A 26,337-nucleotide genomic window follows, 5' to 3' on the forward strand; every position below is an offset into this window, starting at 1 on the left:
AGTCTACTCTTCAATACTCCTTTTCTGTTTCTTTTGATAACATTTCTGTTTGACCAGTTGAGCAAGCCCGTAGTCTTGGTTTTATTTTTAATTCTTCTCTGTCGTGTATCCCCCAGATCCAGACAACAGTTAAGGTATGTAGATTCTTTTTATACAATATTGCCAAAATCAGACCATTTCCCTCTGCCTCTACTGCCAAGATTCTGGTCCATGCCCTAGTGATATTATGACTTGATTTCTGTAACATCCTTCTGGTTGGGCTTCCCCTTTCTCACCTTCGTCCTTCAATTTCTGTCCGGCATTCAGCTGCATGCATTACTACATATGCCCACCGCTCTGACCATATCTCTCCTTTGTCGTCATCCCTTCACTGGCTCCTCCTCCCTTTCCGTATTCAGTATAAGCTTCTATTGTTGACTTTTAAAGCCCTCCATGGGCTGGTCCCTCCTTATTTATCAGACCTTCTTTTTCCTCACCTTCCCTCTTGGGAGAAGTCAAGGTCTGCTGTCTCAGCCCGGGATTTTCTCTGCCCTGTCCCGGATTCAGACCTTTTCACTTGCTGTCCTTCACTCCTGGAGCCTCTTTCCCCCGCGAGCACGGGTCATCACTTCTTTAACTAGTTTCAAAACTGAGTTGAAGACCATCTTGTTCAGAGAAGCGTTCCCACACATTGCATGACTATTATTTGCTATCTGACATTTTTAATTTGTTGCCTATTTTATTGAACACTTTCCTGTATTGTTATGTATTATTTATATGTATTATGCTATTATTTCTTAGATTGTATGCCATGGGCAGGTTTTCTGTTTACTCTTATCTATTTTATTGTTTGTATGTACAGCACTATATAAATAAAGCATAATAATAATAATAATAATAATATACTTATTCTTTATGCTACTTAGTCACGATTGTGACACAGTCATTACTTGTCTCATCAACTGCTTTACCATGAGGAGAAAGAAGTCCATTCTGCTGGAAGGCAGAGTGTGGCCAAGAGGTAGCTGTGTTGGCCATATAGCAAAATCCAGTATAATCCAAAATCCACAAAACAGTGGTATCTTTATTGGGCCAACCAAAAGGCATACTATAGATGTTGAAGGCTTTGAAAGCTTTGAAAGCTTGCAACCTGTATAACGTGCATTTTGCCTGGTCCAATAAAAGTATCAAAATTTTATGGATGTGGAATGATACTAATCAGAGCATAGGTTAATAATATTTCAGTCATGTTTGGGGTGGTGTCAGGCTAGGAGAGGTTACGTACTGAAGTACACTTAACTGAGTAGTTGATATACAATATTGCACAATAAATATAAAAGTGCAAATAATATTTTTAGACACTACAAAGTAATAAGCAGTATAGTTTTTTGTGGGTTTTTCGGGCTATGTGGCCATGTTCTAGAAGATTTTCTTTCTGATCTTATAAGCAGTATTTTAAAAAATCTAAATTTCTAGAATTCTTGTAACAATAGAGCTGAATGCTGTCTTTCTCACTGATACTCTACCAACACAAAAACACCTAACAGTACACAACATATGAAACACTCATGGCTCTGTCTTGCTGCCCTACAAATCTAGCAAGAAAGGTTGGAGTGGAGGACAGATGGGGCCTTGCTAAAATATAGAAGCAGCATGAAACAGCTGTGGCCTGTTAGAAACAATAGCTTAGAAAACACGTTTCCTTTTTATTATGGTGTGCGACTGAATCTAGTAGCGCCAAGAGTGCACCCAGATGGGCAATAATATCCAAATTCTCAGGAGTGTTGGTGAAGATATAGCAAGATTGACTCTTCTATTTGTTTGCCAGTGTTTAGAAAGCACTAAAGACCATCTCTGTTTAAACCTAAGATATATATAATATATTCATGGCATTTTCAACACACTTCCCATTTCAGCCTAAACAAAGTATTTGGTCACACTTTTCCCCTCTTCTCTTCTCTTCTCTTTTCTTTCATTTTCAGAAAACTCTTTAGAAGAGAATTCTCTACCAGCATTAAGGCAGTCCTGATTGACATCAACATAGCAAGACATAAAGGGTATGCTATTAGATTTAACAGAGCCCTCCAATGAGCAACAGTTCAGGTATTGAAATAAATTGGACAAGGGACATTTTCAAAAGTTATCCAACTGCAAACACATTTTTCTGCCATTCACTTGAGCATATCTCTTCAATTTTATTTCTTTTTAGGAATGGTTGTCAGGAGAGACATGTCACATCAAATTATTTATATAAAATGTTATTATAGTCCCACTGTATAATAGTTCCTATACTCAAGGGCATCTGGAGTTTGGAAAAAGGGAAGGTAAGTATCATTTATACTCATGTATGAGGACACAACACTCCTTTACAGTAATGTACAGATGGTACTATTTTCCTGCTATTTATGATATGTAACAGGCTCAGTACCACATGTAGAACTGACTGACAAGCGCTGCCACAAAAATGTTGGCCAGAATTCAGTAACGCACATGTGCAACTTGGAATTACACTTCTGTAACTGATCTGTGTTCATTCTAAATACTGTAACTGTGATCGTGACACTATTGCCACAGTCATAACTGCCCCTGAAACCTACTTTATTGGTCTATTATGTTGGTGACTGGGGTGAAGGTGGGATGATGTTTCCATCACCATCTTACCAGCAAGCAAGGCTTCTCACTGTTGCATCCTCACTTACTGGCACAAGGGGGGTGGAAACATCCCACACACCAAACACCAGTGTGTGTGTGTGCGCGCACGCGCAAACATCTCACATACTAAGCTCTTTCTGTCATTTAGGTTGATTCCTGGTGAAATAGATTGGGGATGCAGATCAGGCAGGGAGATGTAAACTTAACTAGGTAACCTATATAAAATTCTGGCCATTGTTTTTCTTTTTACAACTCCCATTCCCCTTTTGAAATAAGGATTTTGGATTCAATGGTCTCACTTGTTTTAGAAAACAGGGGGGGGGGGAAATCCAGCCACAGAGTATTTTGGTATAAGGTAATATATGTAAAATACATGTTATACTGTTGGACTGTTACAATATCTTCTGATAGATTTCAGGGAAAGAGACATGTATCTGGAAATTAACTTTATGACAGATGACCTACAAGAGTTACCAAAATTAGTGACTAGTTTAAGCATGGGCAATTGTGTGGGCACCAGAAACCAATTCCCCTTTCCAGATCCCCTTGTGGCTTACACACCCCTACACAAAACTCAAATACCTCAGTTTTCCTCTGCAGGCTCTCTCAAATTGGTGACAGGAAGTGTAGAGGGATTTAAGGAGGATTAAGAAAGTGATTTTTTTTTTTTTTTTTTTTGGCTACTGGTGAAATATATTTGTTAATCCTTCATAGGCACATAACACCATATTGTTGGCTAAATTCTACATTCCATCTTTTATCATGTTTTGTGACGTAAACAGTGATAGCCATAGATAATTTCATATATGCTGTACAGTAGACCCTTGATATCTGTTTTTAAATGTTATATTGGACTGTTGTTTCCCACCTAGATCCTCGAAAGGGAAAGGCTGGATATAAATAAATATTTATTATTACTATTATTATTATTATTATTATTAATGATTTTCACAGCCTTGCTTGCTGTTGGGAGTGGGCTGAAAATGTCATCTTGTTGCATTCCAGTCGCCAATAATATTGGAATGTTGTAGTAAAATTTGGTATTTATATATTAAGCAGCACAACACTTGTGATTCAACAGTATATCTCTGAGCTTCTGGTAAATAGGATACATTGATAAAATAAAAATAAGACTTACTTTATTGTTACAAAGAATTCATCTAGGACTGTGTCGGTGAACCTATGGCATGCATGCCCTCTCTGGCATGTGAAGCCATCATTGAGAACACACAGTGGCCACAACAAGGAGGGGCAGGGAGGTGCAGGTGAACTTTGCATTTGAGAGGGCATGCATACCATAGGTTCACCAACACGGTTGTAGATGCAAGTGTCATCATTTACAGTAACTCTTTGGGAAGCTAGACATTTAATCTAACCCTTGCAGCAAAGTATTCTCTGCCTCTCTCTCTCTCTTTCTTTTTCTCAGGTCACATCTCTGTCAGCATCCAAAGAACTGTGCAGCTTTCTCCATAATCCCAAATTGGATTTAGATTTATTCCTCAAATACCATTTCCTCTGTGTCACTTGGTAAACTGGTTTTGAAATTTAGGGAGTTTCAAAAATATGATGTGACATAGTTCAAATGAAAAGGTGCAGAGAACTAAAATGCCTGAATGGAGTTGAAAGTGTTTATTGCATAAACCTATGTAGTCCTTTCAAGCCAATTTCTTATCTTATTCTAGTAATGAGAACAAAGGTTGCTATTTTTCTCTTTATTTTAGGAATTTCCATTTTGAAATATCATTTTAAATACCATAAGCCATAAATAGATTAAATAAATAAGTGGCCTTTACACTGAATTCTTTGGCCAGTTTTCCAAATACCATTCATTCTCTGAGAGACAGTGGCTAAGATTCAGTGTATGATGTTTTGCCAACTATTCATCTACCAGCATCACTTTAAATGTCTAAAAGTGTACCTTGCCAACTCTGCATAAATCCAGACTTCTATTGATATAATAGAGGAGAACATAAAATGAGAGTAATGAGAGTTTTTATTTATTTATTTACATCTATTAGAAAATGTCTTCACAAATTTGCTCATTAGTTTTCAGTTTTTTACTCTTCCAAACTCCCATGTATTGTATTTCTCCATTTGATACCATAGCTCTTCCTTCTAAACACTTGAGTGCTTGCAATCAGCACACAATCACACTCAGTAATAAGTGAACTAGAAACACTGCTCCATAATGTTGTGCTAAACCATATATAACATGGCATAATACTAGCAGCATGGAACAGCTTTGCTCTACAGAGATTTGCTTCTCTTCATATCCACATCTGTTTTTGTTTTCCCTCTGGTACATCTGTTATAGAACATATCCCCTGCTGAGTACAATGACACCTCTTTCCATACCTTTCCAGTTCCAGAATTTGAACTAAACCCAAATTCAGATTCTGGAACTTAATTTAGAAAATGGCAGATGTGGTATATGAAATATACTGTGTCATGTTGCTTTCTTTATTATGCTTATTACTACTTGTAGCAATGGTTGACATTAGATAACATTTTGCCTTCCTGCTAGGAAGGAAGAGTATTGCCCCCCTCCCAGTTTTTTTTTTTTAAGGAATGAAAAGAAAACAGGGTAATCTGTAATGTCTATTGAAGCTACGGATGAAACGTTTGAAATTCATTATGCTTTCCAACATAGGGCAAGGTAGGCTTTAGGCTTTTGGGATCATCTTCATATTTTACTTGAACTCTTAAAATGGTGGTGCCTGAAGCTAGGTTACTCACTGAACTCATACGAACCAAGCACTGGGACTGGTGTACCTCATGGATACTAAGAGTATAAAATAGACTCTGGCTGCATTCACACTGCAAAAAATGATCAAGTTTCATACCACCTTAACTGCCAGTATTCAATGCTGTGGAATTATGGGAATTGTGGTTTGTTGTGGCACCAGAGCTCTCAGACAGAGAAGGCTAAATGTCTCAAAAAACTGGAGTTCCCAGAATTCCACAGTATTGTGTTGCGGCAGTTAAAGTGGCATCAAATACTATTATTTCTGTAATGTGGATGTATCCCTTGTTGCTGTTGTTGTGTGGCTTCAAGTCATTTCTGACTTATGGTGCTAAGGTGAAAGAAAGGTTTTCTGGCAGAAGGGGTTTGTCTTTGCTTGCCTCTGAGACTCAGATAGTGTGACTTGCCAAGATAACCGAGTGGGTTTCCATGTATGAGCAGGGATTTGAACCCTGGTCTCCTAGCCAACAGTTAAACTGAATTTCAATTCCTTCCGTACAACCTTTTATTAACTATGAACTTTATTGCATTGGCCCTGGAACAGGCCTGTAGCGTTCCAAAACGGAACATTCTGGGGATGGGAGGCGGTGGGGAATGCATTTTACTGCACAGCGAGAACACTGCCGCTGCCGCCGAGTGTCCCCATCCTGTTCTGGATGTGTTCCCCAGGGAGCAATTTCTGGGAATGCTTCTCAAGCATTCCCAAAAATTGCCCCCTCTGGGATGCTTCTGGAATGGGATGGGAGTGCTTGGCGGTGGCGGCGGCAGCATTCTTGCTGTGCAGTAAAATGCATTCCCCACTGCTTCCCGTTCTGCAGAATGTTCCGTTTTGGAATGCTATAGGCCCATTCCAGGGCCAATGCAATAAAGTTCTTACTTTAGTCAAGTAGCCAGTAGTAGGAGACCTCTCTCTCTCAGATATGTCGTTTACTTTTTCTTCTCCGAAAGGGATCTAAAGGCTAAGAAAAGTGACGCATGATAGCAGACACTTCTCACAACAATTAGCAAAGTGCTACAATGATGGGAATGAGGATGCTATAACAGCTTTTTCTGAAATGCCACTCTGCTTGTACAGCATTCAACAAATGTGTCCTTACAAACAATCAGTTTTTCCAAGCATGAAAGAATCCTGGATGAAGAAACAACACAAATAAGCAGCACCAAAATATTCTTGGTGTACCATTTGCTGTCCTTACAGTAGTTTGGTTATTATGGGACTAAAGATTAATTTGAACTCTGGGCAGTCAGGCCAGTATTGTTATTCCTTCTTTTTATGGTGTAGTCCTTTCCTCCTCAGTTGAATATGCTGCAGTCAAAAACACTCTGCGCATCTTTCATGGGGAAGATTTCTTGTTATTGTGTTCTTGAAAGGACATTCTGTCCTCGAGTCAAATTTGTTAAACTTATACAGCATTTCATTAGTTCCTGCCATTTCCTATTTCCAACTCTTTGAATTGTAGAATGGCATTCAATTGAATTTCTATTTGGATTTCTCCCACAACTGAGTGCAGCATATGAAGTAACAAAATTGGTATTTTTTTCCCCATGGCTTCCTTTGTTGTTTTCCGACAATGATAAATGCATCGAGAAAGAACTGGGAATGTAATCTTTTTCTACGAAGAGGGAAAAAGAAAGAGGATGTTGCATTCTTACAGATTATGTTCTCTTTTAACACTCTGAATCTACAGCTTCTGATATATCCTGATCTTTCAGAAGATGCTACGAATAAAGGATCAAGTTCTGTTCTCTGTAGCATTAATGCAGATTTGTAGTAAAAACTACCTGTAGTGAAATAAAAGATAAAGTTTAATTAATGTCTTCTTCTGAATGTTCTGGAACCATTGTTACCAAACATTAACAATGTGAAAGAAAAGTAAGGGAGCAGTATATGGTACTGATTTATCTGTTATTGTTCATCTCTTTTGTATCTTGTTTTCCCTCAGAGAGTGGAGACATGGAAGAACTTCTAATTCTCTTTGTATTCTTATCATTGCTACTGATATCTAGTTCCTACGGTAACAATGATTTCTCATTTCAGATTAAACAGCTCAACTGTTGTTGTTGTATGCCTTCAAGTCATTTCCAATTGATGGCAATCCTAAAACAAAACTATTATAGCGATTTTCTTGGCAAGATTTATTCAAGGGGGGGATGCCATGGCCTTCCCTGAGGCTAAAAGAGTGTAACTTGTCCACGACTGTCAAATAGGATTCCATGGCTGAGCAAGGATTCAAACCCTCTTCTTCAGAGTCTTAGTCCAACATTCAAACCACTTTGGCACACTAGCTCTCCACAGAACACTATTACAATGCCATTTACAAGAACTCTTTGTGCCAGAAACCATTGTATGTTTGCTATTTTTGTCAAGTTTTTGAGAGACAACAAGGCCTGGTGTACACATGAAGGATATCATTGGGTCTCAACAATCAATTGGGAACCATTTTCAACTTTAAACTTTTCAGATGGAATTCTACATGAGCTATTAAGTAACATCTCCCAGCCTCCCAGCCCCCATCTATTCGATTGGTGATTGGTGCATGGATGGATGATGCTTCCCCCCCCCCCTGCACCCTCAACCCAACCTTCTGCACACACAAGAGCAAGTGAGGATGCGAAATGGAAGTGAGACTGGGGTCTTGCTTCTGACTGTCACAATTCTGGGAACCCACATATACGTATTTGAAATTCTTAGATAAAGAAAATTCTTATAGCCACTAACATTAATTGGAAGAGGGTGGATAAAGTGCAAAGTACCTTTTTTATACTATTGACGGCAAATCTTCTCTATCAACAGCCAAGTTAAGTCATATAATTGCTTTAACCCAAACATGTATGTTCTCATCATAGAGTCTAATTTTACTCAGCTTATACCAAATCACATCACAAAAGATATGTGAAATCCATGAAAAATAGAGAGATTAAAACAATTATGTCCTAAAATAATTTTAAATGCTTTAAATTGTGCATAAAGCAATTAAATAAACTAAGCAAAAAGGTGGCTGGAACAGCTGCAATGCTGAATTTTCTCTCAGCTGTTTTCATAACTCTGAAGAATAAAATCCAAGTGTTCTTTTAATTATTTTTCTCTCCTCTCCATTATGAGCAGTCAGCAAAGATTGTACCTTAATATGGAATATAAATGGATATTAATTGGATCATCATGAGGTGTGTAATTAAATCACTGCAAATGTCATATATTTTTTTAGAAATTCTAAAAGTGAATCAAAATCTTTGGCCTATAATTCTTGGCAAAGATGAAGCATACTTTCTCAAGCAGTGAAGTTAATTCCATGGCAAAATAGAGTGATCTCTAGTTAGAGATATGCAAGAGCAAGGGTTTGTTAAAAATAAAGTATTGGCCCATGGAGAAATGTGCTCTTGTAGAACTTCAAGATCTATGCAAAAATAAATAAATAAAACCAGATGCACATTGCTGATCTGTACGCATATTGTTTAAGTGCATTAGATATGTCCACAAAATTAGATGAGCTGTTTTATCTGGTTTCCTGACTTCATGGAATTATTTGCCCACATCCAGCCAAATGCTAGTTTTGATCCTTTTCAGGTCTTCCCTGTCTGTACAGGGAGGATGGGAATAAAAGGCCTGGGGCTCATTCAGTGTGGTTCTTTGCAGTCAAGAACAAACTTCCATGAATGGAAATATGGGGGGCAATGATTGCCCATCCTACATTCCCCTTCTGCACCCAAAGTACTCGGAAAATGTCTGGAACATATTTTTATCCACTAGAGGTGGCTGCAAGGAGGAGGAATGAAAACCTTGACATAAACATGGGTGTCATTTTGGATTTAGACCCATGATCCTAGCTCTTCTATGTGCTTTGGGAAAAATGATACCACAATAGGACTAATATATGTGTCACTTCTCAGTAACAAGAAAAATGGATGCACATAAGCATCTTCCTTATACGGAAATCTGATAGCCTATCTAGTTCAGTATTATCTATCCTGCCTGGCAATGATTATCTGGTGTTTCTGACTACAGTGTTTTCCAGCCCTACCTGGAGATGTCAGAGATTTCAGACAAAGTGTATGTTCAACCACTGAGTTAAAGTGCCAGAACATAATGTATTTTCCCAAAGATTGTTTGCCACAGATTTCTAGTCATAATTAATTTTTTTTAACTGGTTCATAGAGTCTCTGCTCCTGGCATCTCATCTCTTTCACAGCAGCTAGCAATTGAATTAAAACCATTGCTTAACAGCGAGAGAATCTGTCACTGGAGCCATGTTGACAAATAACTCTGCTCTGCCCACATTGCTATTTCTCTTTGTTACATTTTCATTTAAAAGTACATCTGTGGAAGTACACTTGCTGGTTGTTGGTACCTTTCTGATTTCAGTCTTGTCATTTGTCATTTCTTATATTAATAATCTATCATTCAGCATTTTCAGAGAAAGAAAACATTGGCTCCCTGAGTATGTCTGAGTATGTTTTGTGCAGTATTTAGGCACAGTGGAAGTTCTTCACATCCCAGTCCCCATTTACATGTTGTATTACAAGTCCTGTTGCAAACTTGCATGAAACAGAGGAGTTTATCACACTACTTACCTCCCACTCTGCTCCCGTCACCTCAGTATCATTGATCTACAACATGAGCCTCCTGGTGGGATCATGGATGGCATTTTTAAAGGGGAACGTTTCTGTTTTCATCATGGAAGCATTCTAGTAATTGTTAGAAAAAGGGCCCTTTTTTAATAACGATTTAATCCATGTGTTCCTGAGTACCTAGTGTTCTCATCACCTGTTGGGAGGGGGAGAAGTGAGAGAAAACCTATATTTATTAAACCATTACAGAACAAGGAATGGATTATTCAAAAATGTATCAACAAATGCATCTCATGCAGTGAGGTACCTCTCTTGTTTCTTAGAACCAGGATCTTTATTTTAAAAAAATTCCTTCTTCTGCCTTGTTTTTGCACATGGTTTATATCATGATGATATTGACCAAAGAAATCTAGAAATATTGTTTTCCATAATTTGTTTTGAATAATAACTGGCACACTACGTAAAAAAGGTAAGTACAAAATTCTGACTATTTTAACCATATCTAAACTTACACACATACTGGTATCTTGTTAATTGTCACCAAGTTGGATTTGACTAATAGTGACTTTATGAATGAGAGCCCTCTGAAATACCCTGTTATTCACAGTCCTGCTAAGGTCTTGCAAATTCAGGGCTCTGGTTTCCTTGATTAGGCCAATCCACCTTACATGATATGCCTCTCTTCCTACTGTTTTCCAATCTGCTGAGCAGTGTTGTCTTTTCTAATAAGTCATATTGTCATAGAATCAAAGAGTTGGAAGAGTTACTCTGGGCTATCAGTTCCAACCCTCTGCTCAATGCAGGATCTCCTACTAGACCAGTGATTCCCAAAATGGGTGGTATTACAGGCAGTGAAAAGATCTGGAGGGGCAGTAAGGGAAAAGGGGGTGGGGGTTCGGTTAAAATATTGGCACACAAAAAAGATAAGGATAATTTTCACATTTTGGACCATGCTTACATTCTGTGAGCTCTGCCAGGAGTTGGCTGGCAGACTGGAGTTGTGCTGCTTCTTTGGCTCTCTTACCTTTCTGAGACTGAGAATCCTTCCTCACCAAGGAGAAAATGGAATGCCAGCTATGCCCCTATCTGCCCAGGTAAAAAGGGATTGAGAGTTCTTCCTTGATTATAAGAATCTTCTCCTTTTCCACTCAATAACCTTGGGAGCAGCAACCAAGCAGCTGGTCGAGCTGGTCTTTCTTTTGCTGTACAGCTAGAACAGGGAAAAGGAAGGAGCAGGTCTGGGTCATTGCCAGTGCTGTATTCAAACATGATAGGTTAAGGTAGAGGAGGTGGTGGTGAGCTGGGCAAGGCTGACATAGACACTGCTGGCCAGCAAGCTGCTGCACAATCAGTAAACCTAACGCCAAGAAATAGGTGCTGAGGAGCTCTGTGTTTCTTGCCCAAGAGGAAAGGGGGATGTACCCCAAAAAAGTTTCAGGACCACTGCACTAGAACATCCCCAGCAGGGAGCTGCCCAGAGAGGAAGAACCCACCACCTCTCTAAATAATTCATTTCATTGCCAAGCTGCTCTCACTGTCAAGATGGTTGTTCTAATGTTCAATCAAAATCTACCCTCCTGTAACTTAAAGCCATTAGATTTAGTTCTCCCCTCACAGGTAGCAGAGAACAAATCTTCAGCTTCCTCTTTGTGGTAAGCCTTGAGATATTAAAAGGGTTTGATCTGTCATCCCTCAAGATAGGTCCAAAGTATGACAGCCTTAGTTTAGTCATTTTGGCTTCCAGGGCTTGTCTGTGATCAGTTTGCTCCATGACCCATTTATTTGTCTTTTCAGCAGTCCATAGAACTCTTCTCCAGCACAAATTGAGTTGACTGTCTTCCTATCAGCTTCCTTCACTACCCAGCTTTCACAACCATGCACAGAAACTGGAAATACTATGACAACGACAGTCCTGACATTGATAATCAATTATATCTTTACACTTGAAAATCTTTTCTAGATCCTTCATACCTGCCACTTTCAGTCCTAGTCTTCTGAGTTCTTGACTCCAGTCTCCAGTTTGATAATGACTGGGCCAAGTTATTGAAGAGCTTTAGCTATTTTAATGTCTTCATTCTTCACTTTAAACACATGCGGTAATCATCTGTGGTCATTATTTTTTGTTTCCTAATGTTCAACTGTAACCTGACCTTTGCACTATTTTCTTTGATAGCGCAAAATCATCCCATGACTTTGCTATGTTTTCAGCTAGTAGCAGGGTGTCACCAGCATATCTAAAACTTTTGGTGTCCCTTCTTCCAATTTCATGTTTTCTTCCTAATCCAGCTTTCCATATAATATGTTCAGTGTATAAATTAAACAGACAGGATGATAATAAAATGCAGCCTTGCCTGAACCCCTTACTAATTACTAATCCTGGCAGTGGCCTCTTTTCCTGAGTATCAAGAAAATCAAATGTTGTCGCACACTCTTTCGTTTCAGAGAATATTACACTCTTTCTCGGGGGGGGGGGGGAGAGGTAAACTGACAAAAATAGTATCTGTTCTTTCCTTGCAATAGTGCACTTACTCCTCCACCCACCCCTAGATGGAAATTTTTATTTGTTAGTCTCTTTCCATCAACATAGTTGCCAACATTTTTTTATTTCACAACTAAATCCCCCTTTTGGTAGAATGATAAGGCTTTAGGCATGAGGTGGGCAATCACGAGCTGCAAACCACAACAGTTGTAACTTGGAAAAAAACCCCTAATCTAATATAAAAACAAACAAAAAGTTTTCTGTGGTTAGAGCTCACAGTTATATCCCAAATTGTTTCAAAAATAGTTTCAGCAAGCCCCAATTAAGCAATAAGGAAAGTGAATAATGAATAAATGGATTTCTCTCCAACATATGTTTGCAATATGTTATAATGTTTATAACATGTTTATAAAATGTTTAGATAAAAAAAAATGCTAACATCTATATACTTCTGAAAATGTAGTCATTAAAACAGTGCAATATTCATGTCTCTTTATTTCTTTGTTTACCACATGTAGATTTCTTTAGGGAGGCACGGGAACCATACTAGAGGAACTGATGGCTCAAGGGATTGGTAACAGGATCTGAAACCTTGCTCCTTTGGGTCACTACTTGGCATCCGGCTTAGGTCTTTAGGTCAATGGTAAATGTAAGTTATTAGTGTTTAACAGGTGTGTGACTGGGCTCTGTAAAATGAGTTAGTGGTTTTTTGCTTCTTCCTAAGAGGCAGATGTCCAAGTTGCCACCGGGAAAAATCTTGAAGTTTTAACACGCTTGTTGGGAGACTTTGTAGAAAGGTCAAATATTGCTCAATTTAGGAGAGAGGAGTATACTCTCACACTTACAGGTGGTCTTTGCCATATAGAAAGGCAGGCAGGAATGAAGGCAATTCAGTGTAAGAAAGCTTCAGTCATTGCTAGCTGTGATATTAGTTTTTTTATTTCTTCCTTGACTGAATTCCTAATTATATTTTTCTGTTCATTTCCTTTATTATTTATAAGATCTATGTGTTTTTTATGTGCATTATTTTCCAGGGCAGTTCACAAAGTAGTGGTACAATAACAGTCAACAAGCCAAAAATAAAAATAAAGGCATCATTATTAGCTGAACTGAACATTAAAACATCCAGTCCAACCAAAACTATGACAATGATTTTGAAAGCTAGGGGGAGGAATCTTCTCCAGACTCAAACAACTGTGTATTATATGATGTGTCTTCATCTCCCTATGCCCTAATAAACAAAAACCATTAGAATAATAAGAGGTACAGAAACAGCTACCAAAAACTATGTTGTATAGTTCAAACATTACAAGGGCAATCTGTCTGAAAAGTTGCAACTCTCTCTCTACACACATGCTAAAATCACACAAATGTGATAAAAATGAATAATGTAAATGTAAAAAAAAATCAAATATCTCTGTGTATTGTGAATTTGATTCAATTTTTGTCTATGTACACACACACACACACACACACACACACACACCTCACCACCACCACCCCAATACTTTCTAGTTTAATACATGTAAAATGGTGTCCCTTATATAAAATGGCAAAATCAAGGTTTACTTTTGAGAGCTATTATATATATATATATATATATATATATATATATATATATATATTCAAGCTGTGGATGCAGTGGGATGACTGTATATGGTGATAGAGGACATATAAAGTTTTGCACATTATGACTTAGGTTATTGCCATTTTCGAAAGTTATACTAGGTGGTTCCCAGATGAAATTATTCAAATTCCTCATTGACTCCCATTGGAATAAATAGGATAATTTATTCATGATTAATGTCCTATTCCCAATTTCCAATGGGACTAGACAAGTAACTTATTGTTGCTCTAACCTAATGTCACTTGATTGGGTATCCTTTGGGTCACTCTTTTACTTATATATAATTTGAATACTAATATTAGTTGTGTAAGTACACTTGTCCCTCCATATTCGCTAGGGTTAGGGGCACAAGACTCCCGTGAATATGGAAAAACCGTAAATAACAAAAAACACCATGTTTTTACTTGAGAGGACACCTCTCTAGGAATCTCTAGGTCCTCCAGTGCAACTCTGTGGTCAACATCCAACAGACACTGACCATAGAATTGCACTGGAGGAACTACAAATGCCTAGTACAGTATTGTCTCTAGGAATCTCTAGGTTGTTCACTGCAACTTTTAGTTAAAGTCGATCATAGAGTTGCAGTGGAGGACCAAGATATCCCTAGAGAGAACATATTAATCAAATTCGTGACTAATCAAATCCACAAATATCAAAGCCACAAATATGAGTGTATTTGATATTAAAATTTGTGTAATTTATTAATATTTCTTATTTTATTATTTTATTTTCTTATATCCTGCCTTTCTCCCAATATAGGGGCTCAAGGCACACAGTAGATTTAAAATAATAGAATTTTTTTAAAAAAACATTAAAATGTATAAATATAAAACTAAAAAAAACACAATTACATCATTTCAAAAGTTAAAACAGCTATGAGTTTTAAATAGCACAACATTCCTAGACCTTATCGATTTGCAAAGGCCTGCCAACACAAGAATGTCTTTATCTGCCACCGGAAGCATTGTAGGGATAGAGTCATCCTGGCCTCCCAAAGGAGTGAATTCCAAAGCTTGGGAGCAGCCACTGAGAAGACCCTCTCTCTTGTTCCCACCAAACGTGCCTGAGAGAGTGATGGGATACAGAAAAGGGTCTCTCCAGATGATTTCAATACTCTGGTGGGTTCCTACAGAAAGATACAGTCCTTCAAATAGCCTGGACCCATGCCATAAAGGGTTTTATACGTCAAAACCAGCACTTTGAATTATGCCCAATATGGACTGGCAGTCAATGGAGCTGTTGCAACAAGGGACTTGTACACTCCCTGTAATTTATATTTACTTGCATAAACTAAACAAATAGGCTTGAATTGAATTGGAAGTAACTGAGAAAATCCTATTCATGGCATGATGTTATATTCCATATCTGAGAAGCTTCTGAAAATTCACACAACCTTATTTCTCACAACTCTTTGGAAAGTAACGAGTGTAATATTTTCAACATGGATACACTGATTACTATGCTACCTGCTTTCCAAAGGTCACTTTTCTCTGTAATAAAATAGCTAGCTTGGAGGATTTTGGAGAGTGTAACATTCTCAGAAAAAGAGTGCTTTATTGCAGACAGATGTATAAAATATGATTTAAAAGGTAGCCATAAAACAATTGTCTTGAAAAGGACATGATCCAAACCTTCATTTTGCAAATATTTGAAGTATATTGTAAAATGCTTCATTTTTGCTTCAGGATATCATAAAAGTTTGTTTTCAATTGGAAACTATCAAAAGAGAGGGGGGAAGAATACAACAACTTGGTATTTCAGATGGAAATTAGCATGTCAGCTTGAATAGAGACCATTTTAATGCATATAATTCACATTTAAAAAATACCAAGAGAAATTACACAGTAACTCAAATAGTTACTTTAAAAGCAGCATCTATGGCTTCTTCATATAGCTACCATTTCTGAATCACAAGAAAATTAGATGACCATTCCATTTGGCAAAAAGTATTTATTATGTTGTGACTAAGGAGATTCAATCTTGTGAAATCTTTATAAAAGTTGTGCACATTGTGTCACAGTCACCTGAATAATCATGTGAGGAAGTAGCAAAATCTGAACATTATAACAATTGCTGAAATTATTCTCCATAGGTTAATATTCTGTAGTAGAGTATATTTTGACATATGCACTTTCATTGTGTTTCTGCTTTCCAGCATATGATGGAATTATCAAGACTCACGGTATTATAGGAATAAAAGAAACACCTTTTAATAGTTCTGACCTTAATCTAGTGCAGAGGAAAACTATTTTGTGGTCAAGTAGGAAAGCATAAATTCTTAAATTAAATGTATTTGTTTGCTCTTTACTAAGAAAACATTTAAAAGTACATATTTTAAACATATGTTTGATTTTCCACATAGAAGCACAAATGTTGAATATTTTTCCTCTGATAAAGTATCAGAGCATTCAAAACACTAGGGAGAAAAATATAATTTAACTTTTCAACATAATGCCTTTGATATTAGATGCAATCAGCCAATTATTTTATCTTTAATAATTAAAAACAATGAAAAATCTATCTGGAAAAAAAACATAAAGCAGAAAGAAGATCCGTGTACAACTAATTCAAACTCTTTGTGAAGCAGATTTCTATGACTGCTTTGATCAGTTCTTATAAAAGGTACACCAAATGAAATTTTTATATATTGGGGGGAGCTTACTTGAAAAGGGAGGCATAGTCATTCAACAAATACATTATACATAAATGTATTCTCTCTCATTATTGTGATCAACCTACATTAATGTTCATTTGAGCAACATACCTTGGCTCAGATCGTGTTTATGGTTTTAGACTATATATTCACAAGGATAGTGGGTGGGGAACAGAGACCTTCATAATGCAGAAAAGCCAAATTAATTGGAAAAAAAAGTAAGATATGGTAGACACACGCACACAAGTCCACACAACTGTGGTTCACTCCAGACTTAGGCACATGAGCCTGGGTTGGTGGATATGGATTGCTCCACCCCTTTCTTTCCAAACGCTCTTCTAGGCCCCTATCAACTTTTCTAGCCATCTGAAATCCTGCATGGAGGACCAAGGAGTTCTGCTGAATGGATAACCTCCTGGAAGAACAAAAAAAATTTTTTTAAAAATATTTGGTCAAGTAAGAGAAATATAACAGGGACTACAAAATATATTGCAGAGGTAATTCAAGTTTTAGTTGCTAATCAAATTTTAGTTGCCTCCCAGGTGTAATTCAGGTTGTGAACAATGAACAGATGCAAGGTGGGCTCTTTTTGCAGGCATTTATGTTTTTTACAAGAAAAGCTAAATAATAAAAAGGAAAAGGAAAACAATTTCTGAAAATGCTAAATACACTAATCTCTAAATCCATAAGGAAACAATCTTTATCAAGGCTAAAATAATTGTGGAAAATATAATGAACCAGATAAATGGAAGTACTTGCATTGATTTTTGACAAATTGCTAACAAAACATTAAAGATGTAGCAATTATTCTCCAATATTGTGTAAGCATGAAACCAAACCCAAGGCACCAAAATGTGTTACTATTTAGAAGTTTGTTTAACAAGTACTCAAGGTATAACATCTAAAACTCTATATTGACTGGCTTACAGTTAAAATTTGACAAACTAATTGTTCAGTCATATGATGGATTGTCTGTCATGAAAGGCACATCTGGTGATGTTCAAACTTTGATTGCAAGAGAACTCAATCAAACCATTTTGTTTCTTCATTGCATGAAACAACAACTCAATTTGGTAGCAGAACATGCAACAGAGGCTATATTCGAGATAAAGGAATATTTTAACATATATGAATAGTTCTATCTATCTATCTATCTATCTATCTATCTATCTATCTATGGTGTCTTTGCTAAGCAGATTTATAAAGTCATTTCTGTAAACTACCTATTGATTCAAGGGTGGACTGGATCTATAGCCTCAGCCCCAGAATATATAAGGGTAACCGTGGAATGTTCTATGGATGAAAGGGATCCTACCAGTTATCATAGGAGGAAGAGACATGTGGTGGTAGTATCTTAATCTGTGCTGAGAAGAATAAAAGTAATGAACAAATGGGGTAAAATGTGTCAAGAGTCGTCCCAAGGATGAAGATCCATGATGTAATAGAGAGGCTGACAAGACTCATCAAGCACTGACCATACCTCTTCCATCTCATCCACATGTGGGAAAATGATATTGCAAGATATATCTTTCATCATATTGAAAGGGACTATAGGTGTATGGGACGCAGTGGCTCAACAGTTAAGACATGGTCTCTGACGATTGCAAAGTTGGCGGATCAGCAGTTTGATACCCAAGTGCTGTGTGATGGAGTGACTCTAGTCACTAGTCCCAGCATCTGTCAACCTAGCAGTTTGAAAGCATGGAAATGTGAAAGTAGATAAATAGGTACCACTCTGGGGAAAGAAAACTATTCCATTTGGTCATGCCAACATGACAGAACCATGCATATGGATTCTGACATCCCACCACCCTGGAATAATCATAGCACGTTCATTCAAGACCCCCCCCCCCGGCTTCTCCGGATACATTTCGTGAAACTTCTGAGTCAATTCAGGAGCATCCACATAGTGAGCATACACCCTCTCATTCCCAGACTCTGGGAAGTGTTTCCAACAGACAATACTGTAACTTGCCCCTGTGCAATTTCAAGTCCAGAATCCAGCCACCTCAAAGTATTGTTGCCCCTCCACCACTGTTGGGAGCAGTCCTTAATCCACCTGCCACAGGTCCGAGTCCAAAGCCAGCTTCAGCAAGCTAAAATGGAACACAGGATGTAGGTGTCTTGGGCAAGTTCAACTCTGCAGATACTTCATTTACCTGTCTTTTCACAACTAATTTTGGTCCCACATATCTTGGCCTCAGCTTTTTAAACAGTTGTCAGGTCTTCAGATGCCTAGTTGACAAACAGACCTTGCTTCCTGGATTCTTATGATCTGCAAGTCTTTTGTAAACCTTTTTCACCTCCTCCAAGGCTGTCACAATCTGGGGCCAAGCATCTTTCATTTTTGTAATCCATTGGGAGTGTGGGACAGGGTCTGTGGGTTCCATTTCAATGAAGGCAAAGTCTTTGGTTTGTAGCCATAAACAACCTCAAATGGCAAATGACCTGTACTCTGGTTGATGGCTCTCTGAAACTTTTTGGACAAGAAGGCACATGGTCTTAACTCTCCCTTCAAGTCTTTTGGCATTAATATGGCTCCCATCACTAGCATCAGTCTGTTTGACAAAGGGATGATCCAGGTCAGGGGTGTTTCAGAATTGGTTTGGTACTAAAAAACTGTTTTAGCCTTTCAAATGCCTCCTGACAGCTTCCACTTCACCTTGGTGCATGCTTTGGGTTTCTCGTTAGGCTTTGTTGGATGGGTCTTAATCTTTAGCAGGTTTGTGATGGGCAGACCTATCTGGGCAAAGTCGGGGATAAACTGTCTATAAAAGTTTGCAAACCCGCAGAGCTCTGCACCTGCTTTCAGGTCCTCAGAGGGCCCCACTCTAGCAGCGTCTCTACCTTAGCTGGGTCCATTCCCTGGGTGAACACCTGATATCCTAAAAGTCCAATTTATCAGTATGGAAATTGCATTTGGACAGCTTGACATACAGTTGATTGTCCAAAGGCCACTCAGCACCTCCCTTACCAGCGTCACATGAAAATCTAGGTCTTGTGACTAGAGCAACACATCATCTAGGTAGACTAGGATCCCATTGAACAATAAATCATGCATAATTTTGTTTACTAGCTGCGTAAAAACATCTGGGCAGCCCAATAGCCCAGAAGGCATCACCAAATACTCAAATGCTCCCAGGGGGCAATTAAATGTAGTTTTGTGTTCCATCTCCCTCCCAAATACGCACTTGGAAGTAGGAGTTTCTTAGGCCTAATTTGGTGAAGATTTGGCCGGTGGTCAGTCTCCCTCTTTCATGAGTGGGAGGGGGTATTTGTTGATACTACATATCCCATTAAGGTTTTGATAGTCTGTGACTAGTTTCACCGATCCATCCTTCTTCTCTCAGAAGAAGACTGGTGCTGCAAATGTAGAGGCTGATGGGCAGATGAAGCCTCTAGCCAGGTTCTTCTCTGTAAATTCCTTGAGGGTCTTCATTTCAAGAGGAGTCATTGAGTACAACTTAGGTTTAGGAGGTTTAGCCCCCAGCTCCAACTCAGTTGCACAGTCTGTCTCCTGGTGAGCTGGGAACTAGTCACACTCCTTTTCCACAAACACCTCTGCCAAGTCTTGAGAGACAGGGGAGGGGGAGGTAGCACAATTGGTCCTCCTGGATGGCTTTCACCACCCGCTCTTGAGGGATGTCCAGTCAGATCAGCACCACCACTGCCTTCCCCTTTGAGTTCCACATGGGCACCCAGGTGTGTTCCCTGAATACTGGATCCCCAGAAATCAGTTTTCCCTGCCTCCACTGGATCCTGGGGTTGTGGAAATGCAGACAGTCCATTCCCAGGATCAACTGGTAGCTCGAGGTGGGGGTTCACCACAAACTGGATTTCTCCCAGTTCTCTGCCTTGCCAAGCCACATTGTCCTCATTATCTCTCTGCTTGGCTCTCCCCCCATGGGGGATCCATCCATTTGTTGGGAGGTAATGGGATGCTCAAATGTTTTAGTGTCCAACTTTAGTTTTGCCACTATCTCTGGGTTTATGAAGCAGCGGGTGCAGCCTGATTCGATAGTTGCCACCAAGTCCATACTCCCTCCCTTGGGTCCTCCACTTTAACATTTAAAGTGTATAAGAGAATTTCTTCACTCATCATTGGGATGCACACCTTGGGCCTGGGGCCTGCCTTCTGCCACTGTCTGAGGCAGGCCGGAGAAGTTGTCCTCCAACTCTGTGGTGTCTCGCATGCTCTCCGATTCTACTGCATCTAAATTAGTCACCTTGAGAACCTGATTGCCTCCTGGTCCTCTGCTTGGGTGGCAGAAATCCCCAACAAGGCCAGACAGGGCCCTCTCTTCAACGTAGATCCCTTCTGGTGGTCTTCTCTGTTGGAACACTCAGCAATCTGATGCCCCTTCTGCCCACATACCAAGCAAAGTCCTAGTTTCATCTGCCACTGGCACTTCAGGTCTCGGGTGTTAACTGTTCTCTCCTTGCCATGGGGTGGACTAGGAATTAACTTAGTCCTCTTTCTCCCTCCCAGTCTCAGCTGCCTTGTCAGGCTGATTTTCTCCATCACCATCTTGGCCAACCGGATCCATTCCCTCACAGTCTGAGGATTGTCTATCATCCAGACCCACTTTAGAAGATCCAGCCATAGTCCTTCCTTGAAATGCTGCACTTTGTTCACCTCTGACCAGTCTGGAATTTGTGCTGCCAGACCAGCTTGGATCAGGCTTTTTTCGCCCAAAAAGGGTCTTAAAAATCAGACCCACAAAGCTATCAGAAAGGCTGGAAAACTCCTGAGCTCTGCTGTCCTGGCATCAAACAACTGTACCAACCAGTCTGCCATTTCACCCTCCAGGTGTTCGGCCACACATCTCACTTTCACTTCCTTGGTGTTCTGACTCGTTCATATGTCCCAACTGATCGAGGAACTAGTTTTGCTCACTCGGCTTTCTGTTGAACCTCACTCTCAAGTGTCTTGCTGCCAGATTCTAGAAGCGGTGGATTGGTGCTGAGGTCATCGCTGAACCCTGTTGAACACTTGCCCTCACTCTGGATTGGGCAGCCCCCTGGGCTTCGGGGTCCATACTGGTGCCCCAGGCCCCCATAAGCCATTTGTCCCATCAAGGTTCCTTGCACACCATGTCTCAATTGTTGCCCAGCATTCCTTGTAACTCTGTGGGTTGACAATCTCCTTGGATTGGGGTGCGAAGAAATAATAGAGTTGAATGTCATCTGTATATTGATGGCACAGCACCTCAAAACTCCAGATGATCTCTCCCAGCAGTTTCATGTATATGTTAAATAACATTGGGCACAATACAGAAGGAGTTGTATGATACAACACTCCCCCCCCCAACATAAGTCCTGTTTTTATACCTCAGCCAGGTAAGGCAGCTGTGCTACATGAAAAGCAGGGTCTCAGTCCTGCAAAAAGCCAAGTCCACTAAGGGGAGCAGAGATCCAAGGCAGCAGTAGAAACAGCAGCCTCTAACCCTCCTGGAGCCTTCAGTCTCTGTGGTCCTCAGTCTCTTTGATTTTACCACCTTGTCTGCAAGAATTTCATGGGGGATCTTTGGCCCCAATGGAATCAAGATATAATACATCAGTGGCACTTCTGTGATCCACTAAACTTGTAACTCTATTAAATGTTACCCTGGTCAGAGGACCAGATTAAAATAAAATAAATAATAAAATAAAATAAACATATTTATATCCAGCCTCTCTATCAAAGATAATCAAAGAAAATGCACTGAGGTCTTCAATTATATCAAGTATAAGAAGCCCCATAATATTACTAAAAGTGTATATTAGTCTTAAAAAAGGAGGCTTCAAATAAACCAGAATCCTATTGGTGCACTGGACTAGTGTCTGCAGTTTTTTTCTGGAGATACGTATTAGTGCTGAGGGAAAACAAACACAATTTGCTAGTTCTGAGCACAGCTTATGTCCCCAATGTCTTACCTGTTTTATGGTCCCTGTACCCATGGCTCTTTTCCTTCGACTGCCACCGCCAATATTGGTGTAGTTATGCCAGTGTAGTAAATAACATGATTACAGCCATCATCTGAGTCTTTCTTGCCAACTTATTTACATTGTGACTAAGGGGCGAAACAGACTAGTATGAAAAACCAGCTTCCAGCTGGGGACATGGCAAATAGATGCTGCATGCCCCCAAGATGCCCGGAAGTCAAACCGATGCTCAGACGGGGCCCAGCTTCCGGCTGCTCCAGCAGTGTGGCGTTTACACGCCCGACAGCTCCATAGCGGCTTGAAGCTGCCCATGGGCTGCAGTGGGCAGGAAAAGCTGCCTTTTTGCTGGGCAAAAAAATAGTGGCTCTTTGCCGCTCCTTTTTTGTCTTGGCCCTAAATCTTGGTTTTCTGGGAGCCTGTGAACAATAGGGTCTAATACTGGAAATTCAGTCATGTGGAACTGATTTGTTAACTGTTATCATCAACTATTTTGTCATAATTCCCATGTGCACTCAAGATACCATATAAGTACCTTTCATGTGTAACCATTTAATTCCTCCACAGACCACATGGATTATGTGCCAGTTTTAATCCTAGGCATCTTTGTGGCATTTTTTTCTTTGAATAACAGGACAGATATTAGAATGCACTGCCAGCTAGATTGCATAATGATGTTGTCCCCCCCCCATACACACACACACACACACACACATACACACATTATTTTTTGCACATACAGTGGTTAGGAGACACATTAAAATATATATATACGAAGTGAACTGTGACACCAAAGGTTTGTCCTCTGATTTCAATTCTACAATTTCTAGAATCCCACTAATTTATATAGGGAATGGTCATTTGGCACAACGATGAACTTTAGCAAGGGCTGTCTTTGGACTTCCAAATTAACACTTCAGTAAAAATTTCACACACACTAGAGGATACAACAGAAGACCTAACCAGCATAATCTCTGCCTGCTGCCATAGGAAGGTAATCTTGATATAATTAAGTATGTTATACATAGTGCAATGAAGGATTGCATTCTCTCTGTGTGCAATGCAGGAAAATGAAGCAGATGCTGAAGAGAGTGATGGGACTTAATGCTTCATGTTAAGATTCTGATATGATCTATATTGCCATTGCTATTGTGTTTCTTTTCATCTACAAAATATTACCACACATCTTCATGTAACATCAGTCATTCAGACCTAAATATTTGATGTGAGTATTTCACAGTTTGTTTTAACAGTGGTTTTGAATTCTCCAAACCAATGAGTAAATCTTAAAAACCCACAAAGCAAAGCAATCCAAGTGAGAAATAACCTAAAAGCCCTTTCTGGTTGGGAATACAGCTTTATTAACTACAACTGTTTTAACATGATGGAAGCACTTATCTAATACCTGTGGGCATTTACTATTACTATGTTATTATTACTTCTGCTATTTTTTAAAACAACTCCCTATGTGAAAATATAGAATTTATTATATGTAAGATTCAAAATAATGTTATAGGTTTCAAACTATAGTGCTTATATGTATTCATCTCCATCTCTATCTTAAACTGGAATCCAACCCCCTTATGTACATACAATACAATAAACTTTATTTGTATCCCACCTATTCCAGTTAGGATTGAGGTGGTTTACAGTAAAACATCTTAGTACATAATAAAATAACAATATACAGTAACCTCAGGTTTTACCCTCCCCCCTTAAAATAACAATTAAATCATATATACATTAAAAGATACAATTAAAATCAGCAAACAAAAGATATTCAATGTCTTTTTTATATATATTCACGGGGGGTAGGCAGGGGAAGGCCATTGAGATCATTCCACTCCCATTCCCACAAATTGGCTGCCCTATCTCGTCCCGATGAAGTTGGTCAAAAAGTGGTGGCTTGCTATTCCTGTGGGGCAGGCTAGGGCGGCCTTTCTAATTTGCCAATCCATCATGCTCCCAAATTGCTGCCGCACCTTCACAATGCAGGCTTTGGCCTTGATGGTTCTAGGCCAACAGGCTACTCAAGTACGCCAGTGAAGGCCGATAACTGATGGGTTCTCAGTTGGCGCTCTCTGGCTAGCAGTCACGGTATCAGCAGGCTTAGTGTACCTAGTGGTTCTCTTTGCCACTTCTGTGCCGCAACTCCCAGCCTTGGTGATATTGGGGGAATGGTGGTATTCCAGGGGGCTTAAGGAGCTGGCTTTTAAACTTGCCTCTCTCCCAGCATGCCTCCCTTTTTCACTGCAACCACATTGCCACAGTCAGGTGTTCTGGAAGTGCTTGAGGAGCTGGCTTTAGGGCTTGCCATTCTCCTGGCACACCTACTTCTCTTGCTGCCACCTCACAACCACATTCAGGTGTTCCGGAGGGGCTTGTGCAGCCAGCTTTTAAATTTGCCACTCTCCAGGCATGCCTCCCACTCTCGCTGCTGCCATGCTGCCACAGTCAGGTGTTCCTGAGGAGCTTGAGGAGCCGGCTTTTAAACTTGCCACTCTCCCAGCATGCCTCTCTCTTTTGCTGCTGGCATGCCGCCATAGTCAGGTGTTCTGGAGGGGCTTGAGGAGCTGGCTTTAGGGCTTTAGTGTGATTTTCCCAAGGTAACCCAGTGGGTTTCTGTTGCAGAGCTGAGTAGGGCTAGGTAGGGCTGATGAAAGAATCATCCAGAAGTTGTTTTGGTCAGGTGGAGAGAACTGATCCGTTAGAGATAAGGTGGTGAACCTATGACACGCATGCCCTCCCTGGCATGCAAAACAGTCTCTGATGGCATGCAGAGACAGTGAAGGCATGTGAGGGCAGGAGAAAACAAAGAACAGGTGCTGGCTGTTCCTTCTCTTCCCCTGTCTTCCTGTGCCTTCAACTGTCTCCCCAGAGACAGTTAAAGACACAGAAGAGTGGGGGAAGACAGATAATAGGCCTGTTCCTAATTGTCTTCCACCCTCCTGTGCCTTTAACTGTGTCTGGGGAAGTTCTGCCCCAGAAGTCTCACCCCGGAAGTCCTGCCCTCCAGCACTGGGTGACATCCTATCTGGGAACGCCATTAAGTTGGGCACTCGTCTCTAAACGATTTGCCACCACTGCCTTAAAGAAAAATGTTTGGAGGAGAATAATAAATATTTTTTTCAGAAGTTTACTGTCTATCAATACTGACTTTGGATTTGTACTATCAAGGCTTTCACTGAACTGATACTTCATAAATGATACTGGCCAAATTGTCGACACTATCAAATTGGATGCAAAGTCACATACCATGCTTAATCCTGGTGCCGTCTATGACCTTTGGAGACAGCACTTTATATTTGCCAGGCTACATGCTAACTTTCTGTGCAGAAATGTCCTAAATTATTAAATGCCATCTAAGGTAGCAGCAAAACTTTAGGGTCCATGTGTAAATGTATTAAAGATGTGTTGGACTTCTCTGACAACAGGTGGCTATAAAATGTATTTGTCTTGCTTGAACAACTTCACTTTTAAACCAATCACCAGTAAACTGATCTTCTGCAAGCTTAACAGGGCTATTATCCTCCAATGTTTGCCAAGAAAGAACTGAGGTATAGCAGGTGAACAGTGCTGTCTCTTCTTCTTGGCACAACTCAGGCATACGTTTTGATTTATAGTTGCTTAGGTCATTCTCTTCAATCTACCATGAAGTTGTCTGTTTTGATATGAATACATTGGATTAGGTGACGATTTCAGCTTTGGATTACAAT

The sequence above is a fragment of the Sceloporus undulatus genome, chromosome 3 (genome assembly GCF_019175285.1).
Source record: "Sceloporus undulatus isolate JIND9_A2432 ecotype Alabama chromosome 3, SceUnd_v1.1, whole genome shotgun sequence".
NCBI lineage: Eukaryota > Metazoa > Chordata > Lepidosauria > Squamata > Phrynosomatidae > Sceloporus > Sceloporus undulatus.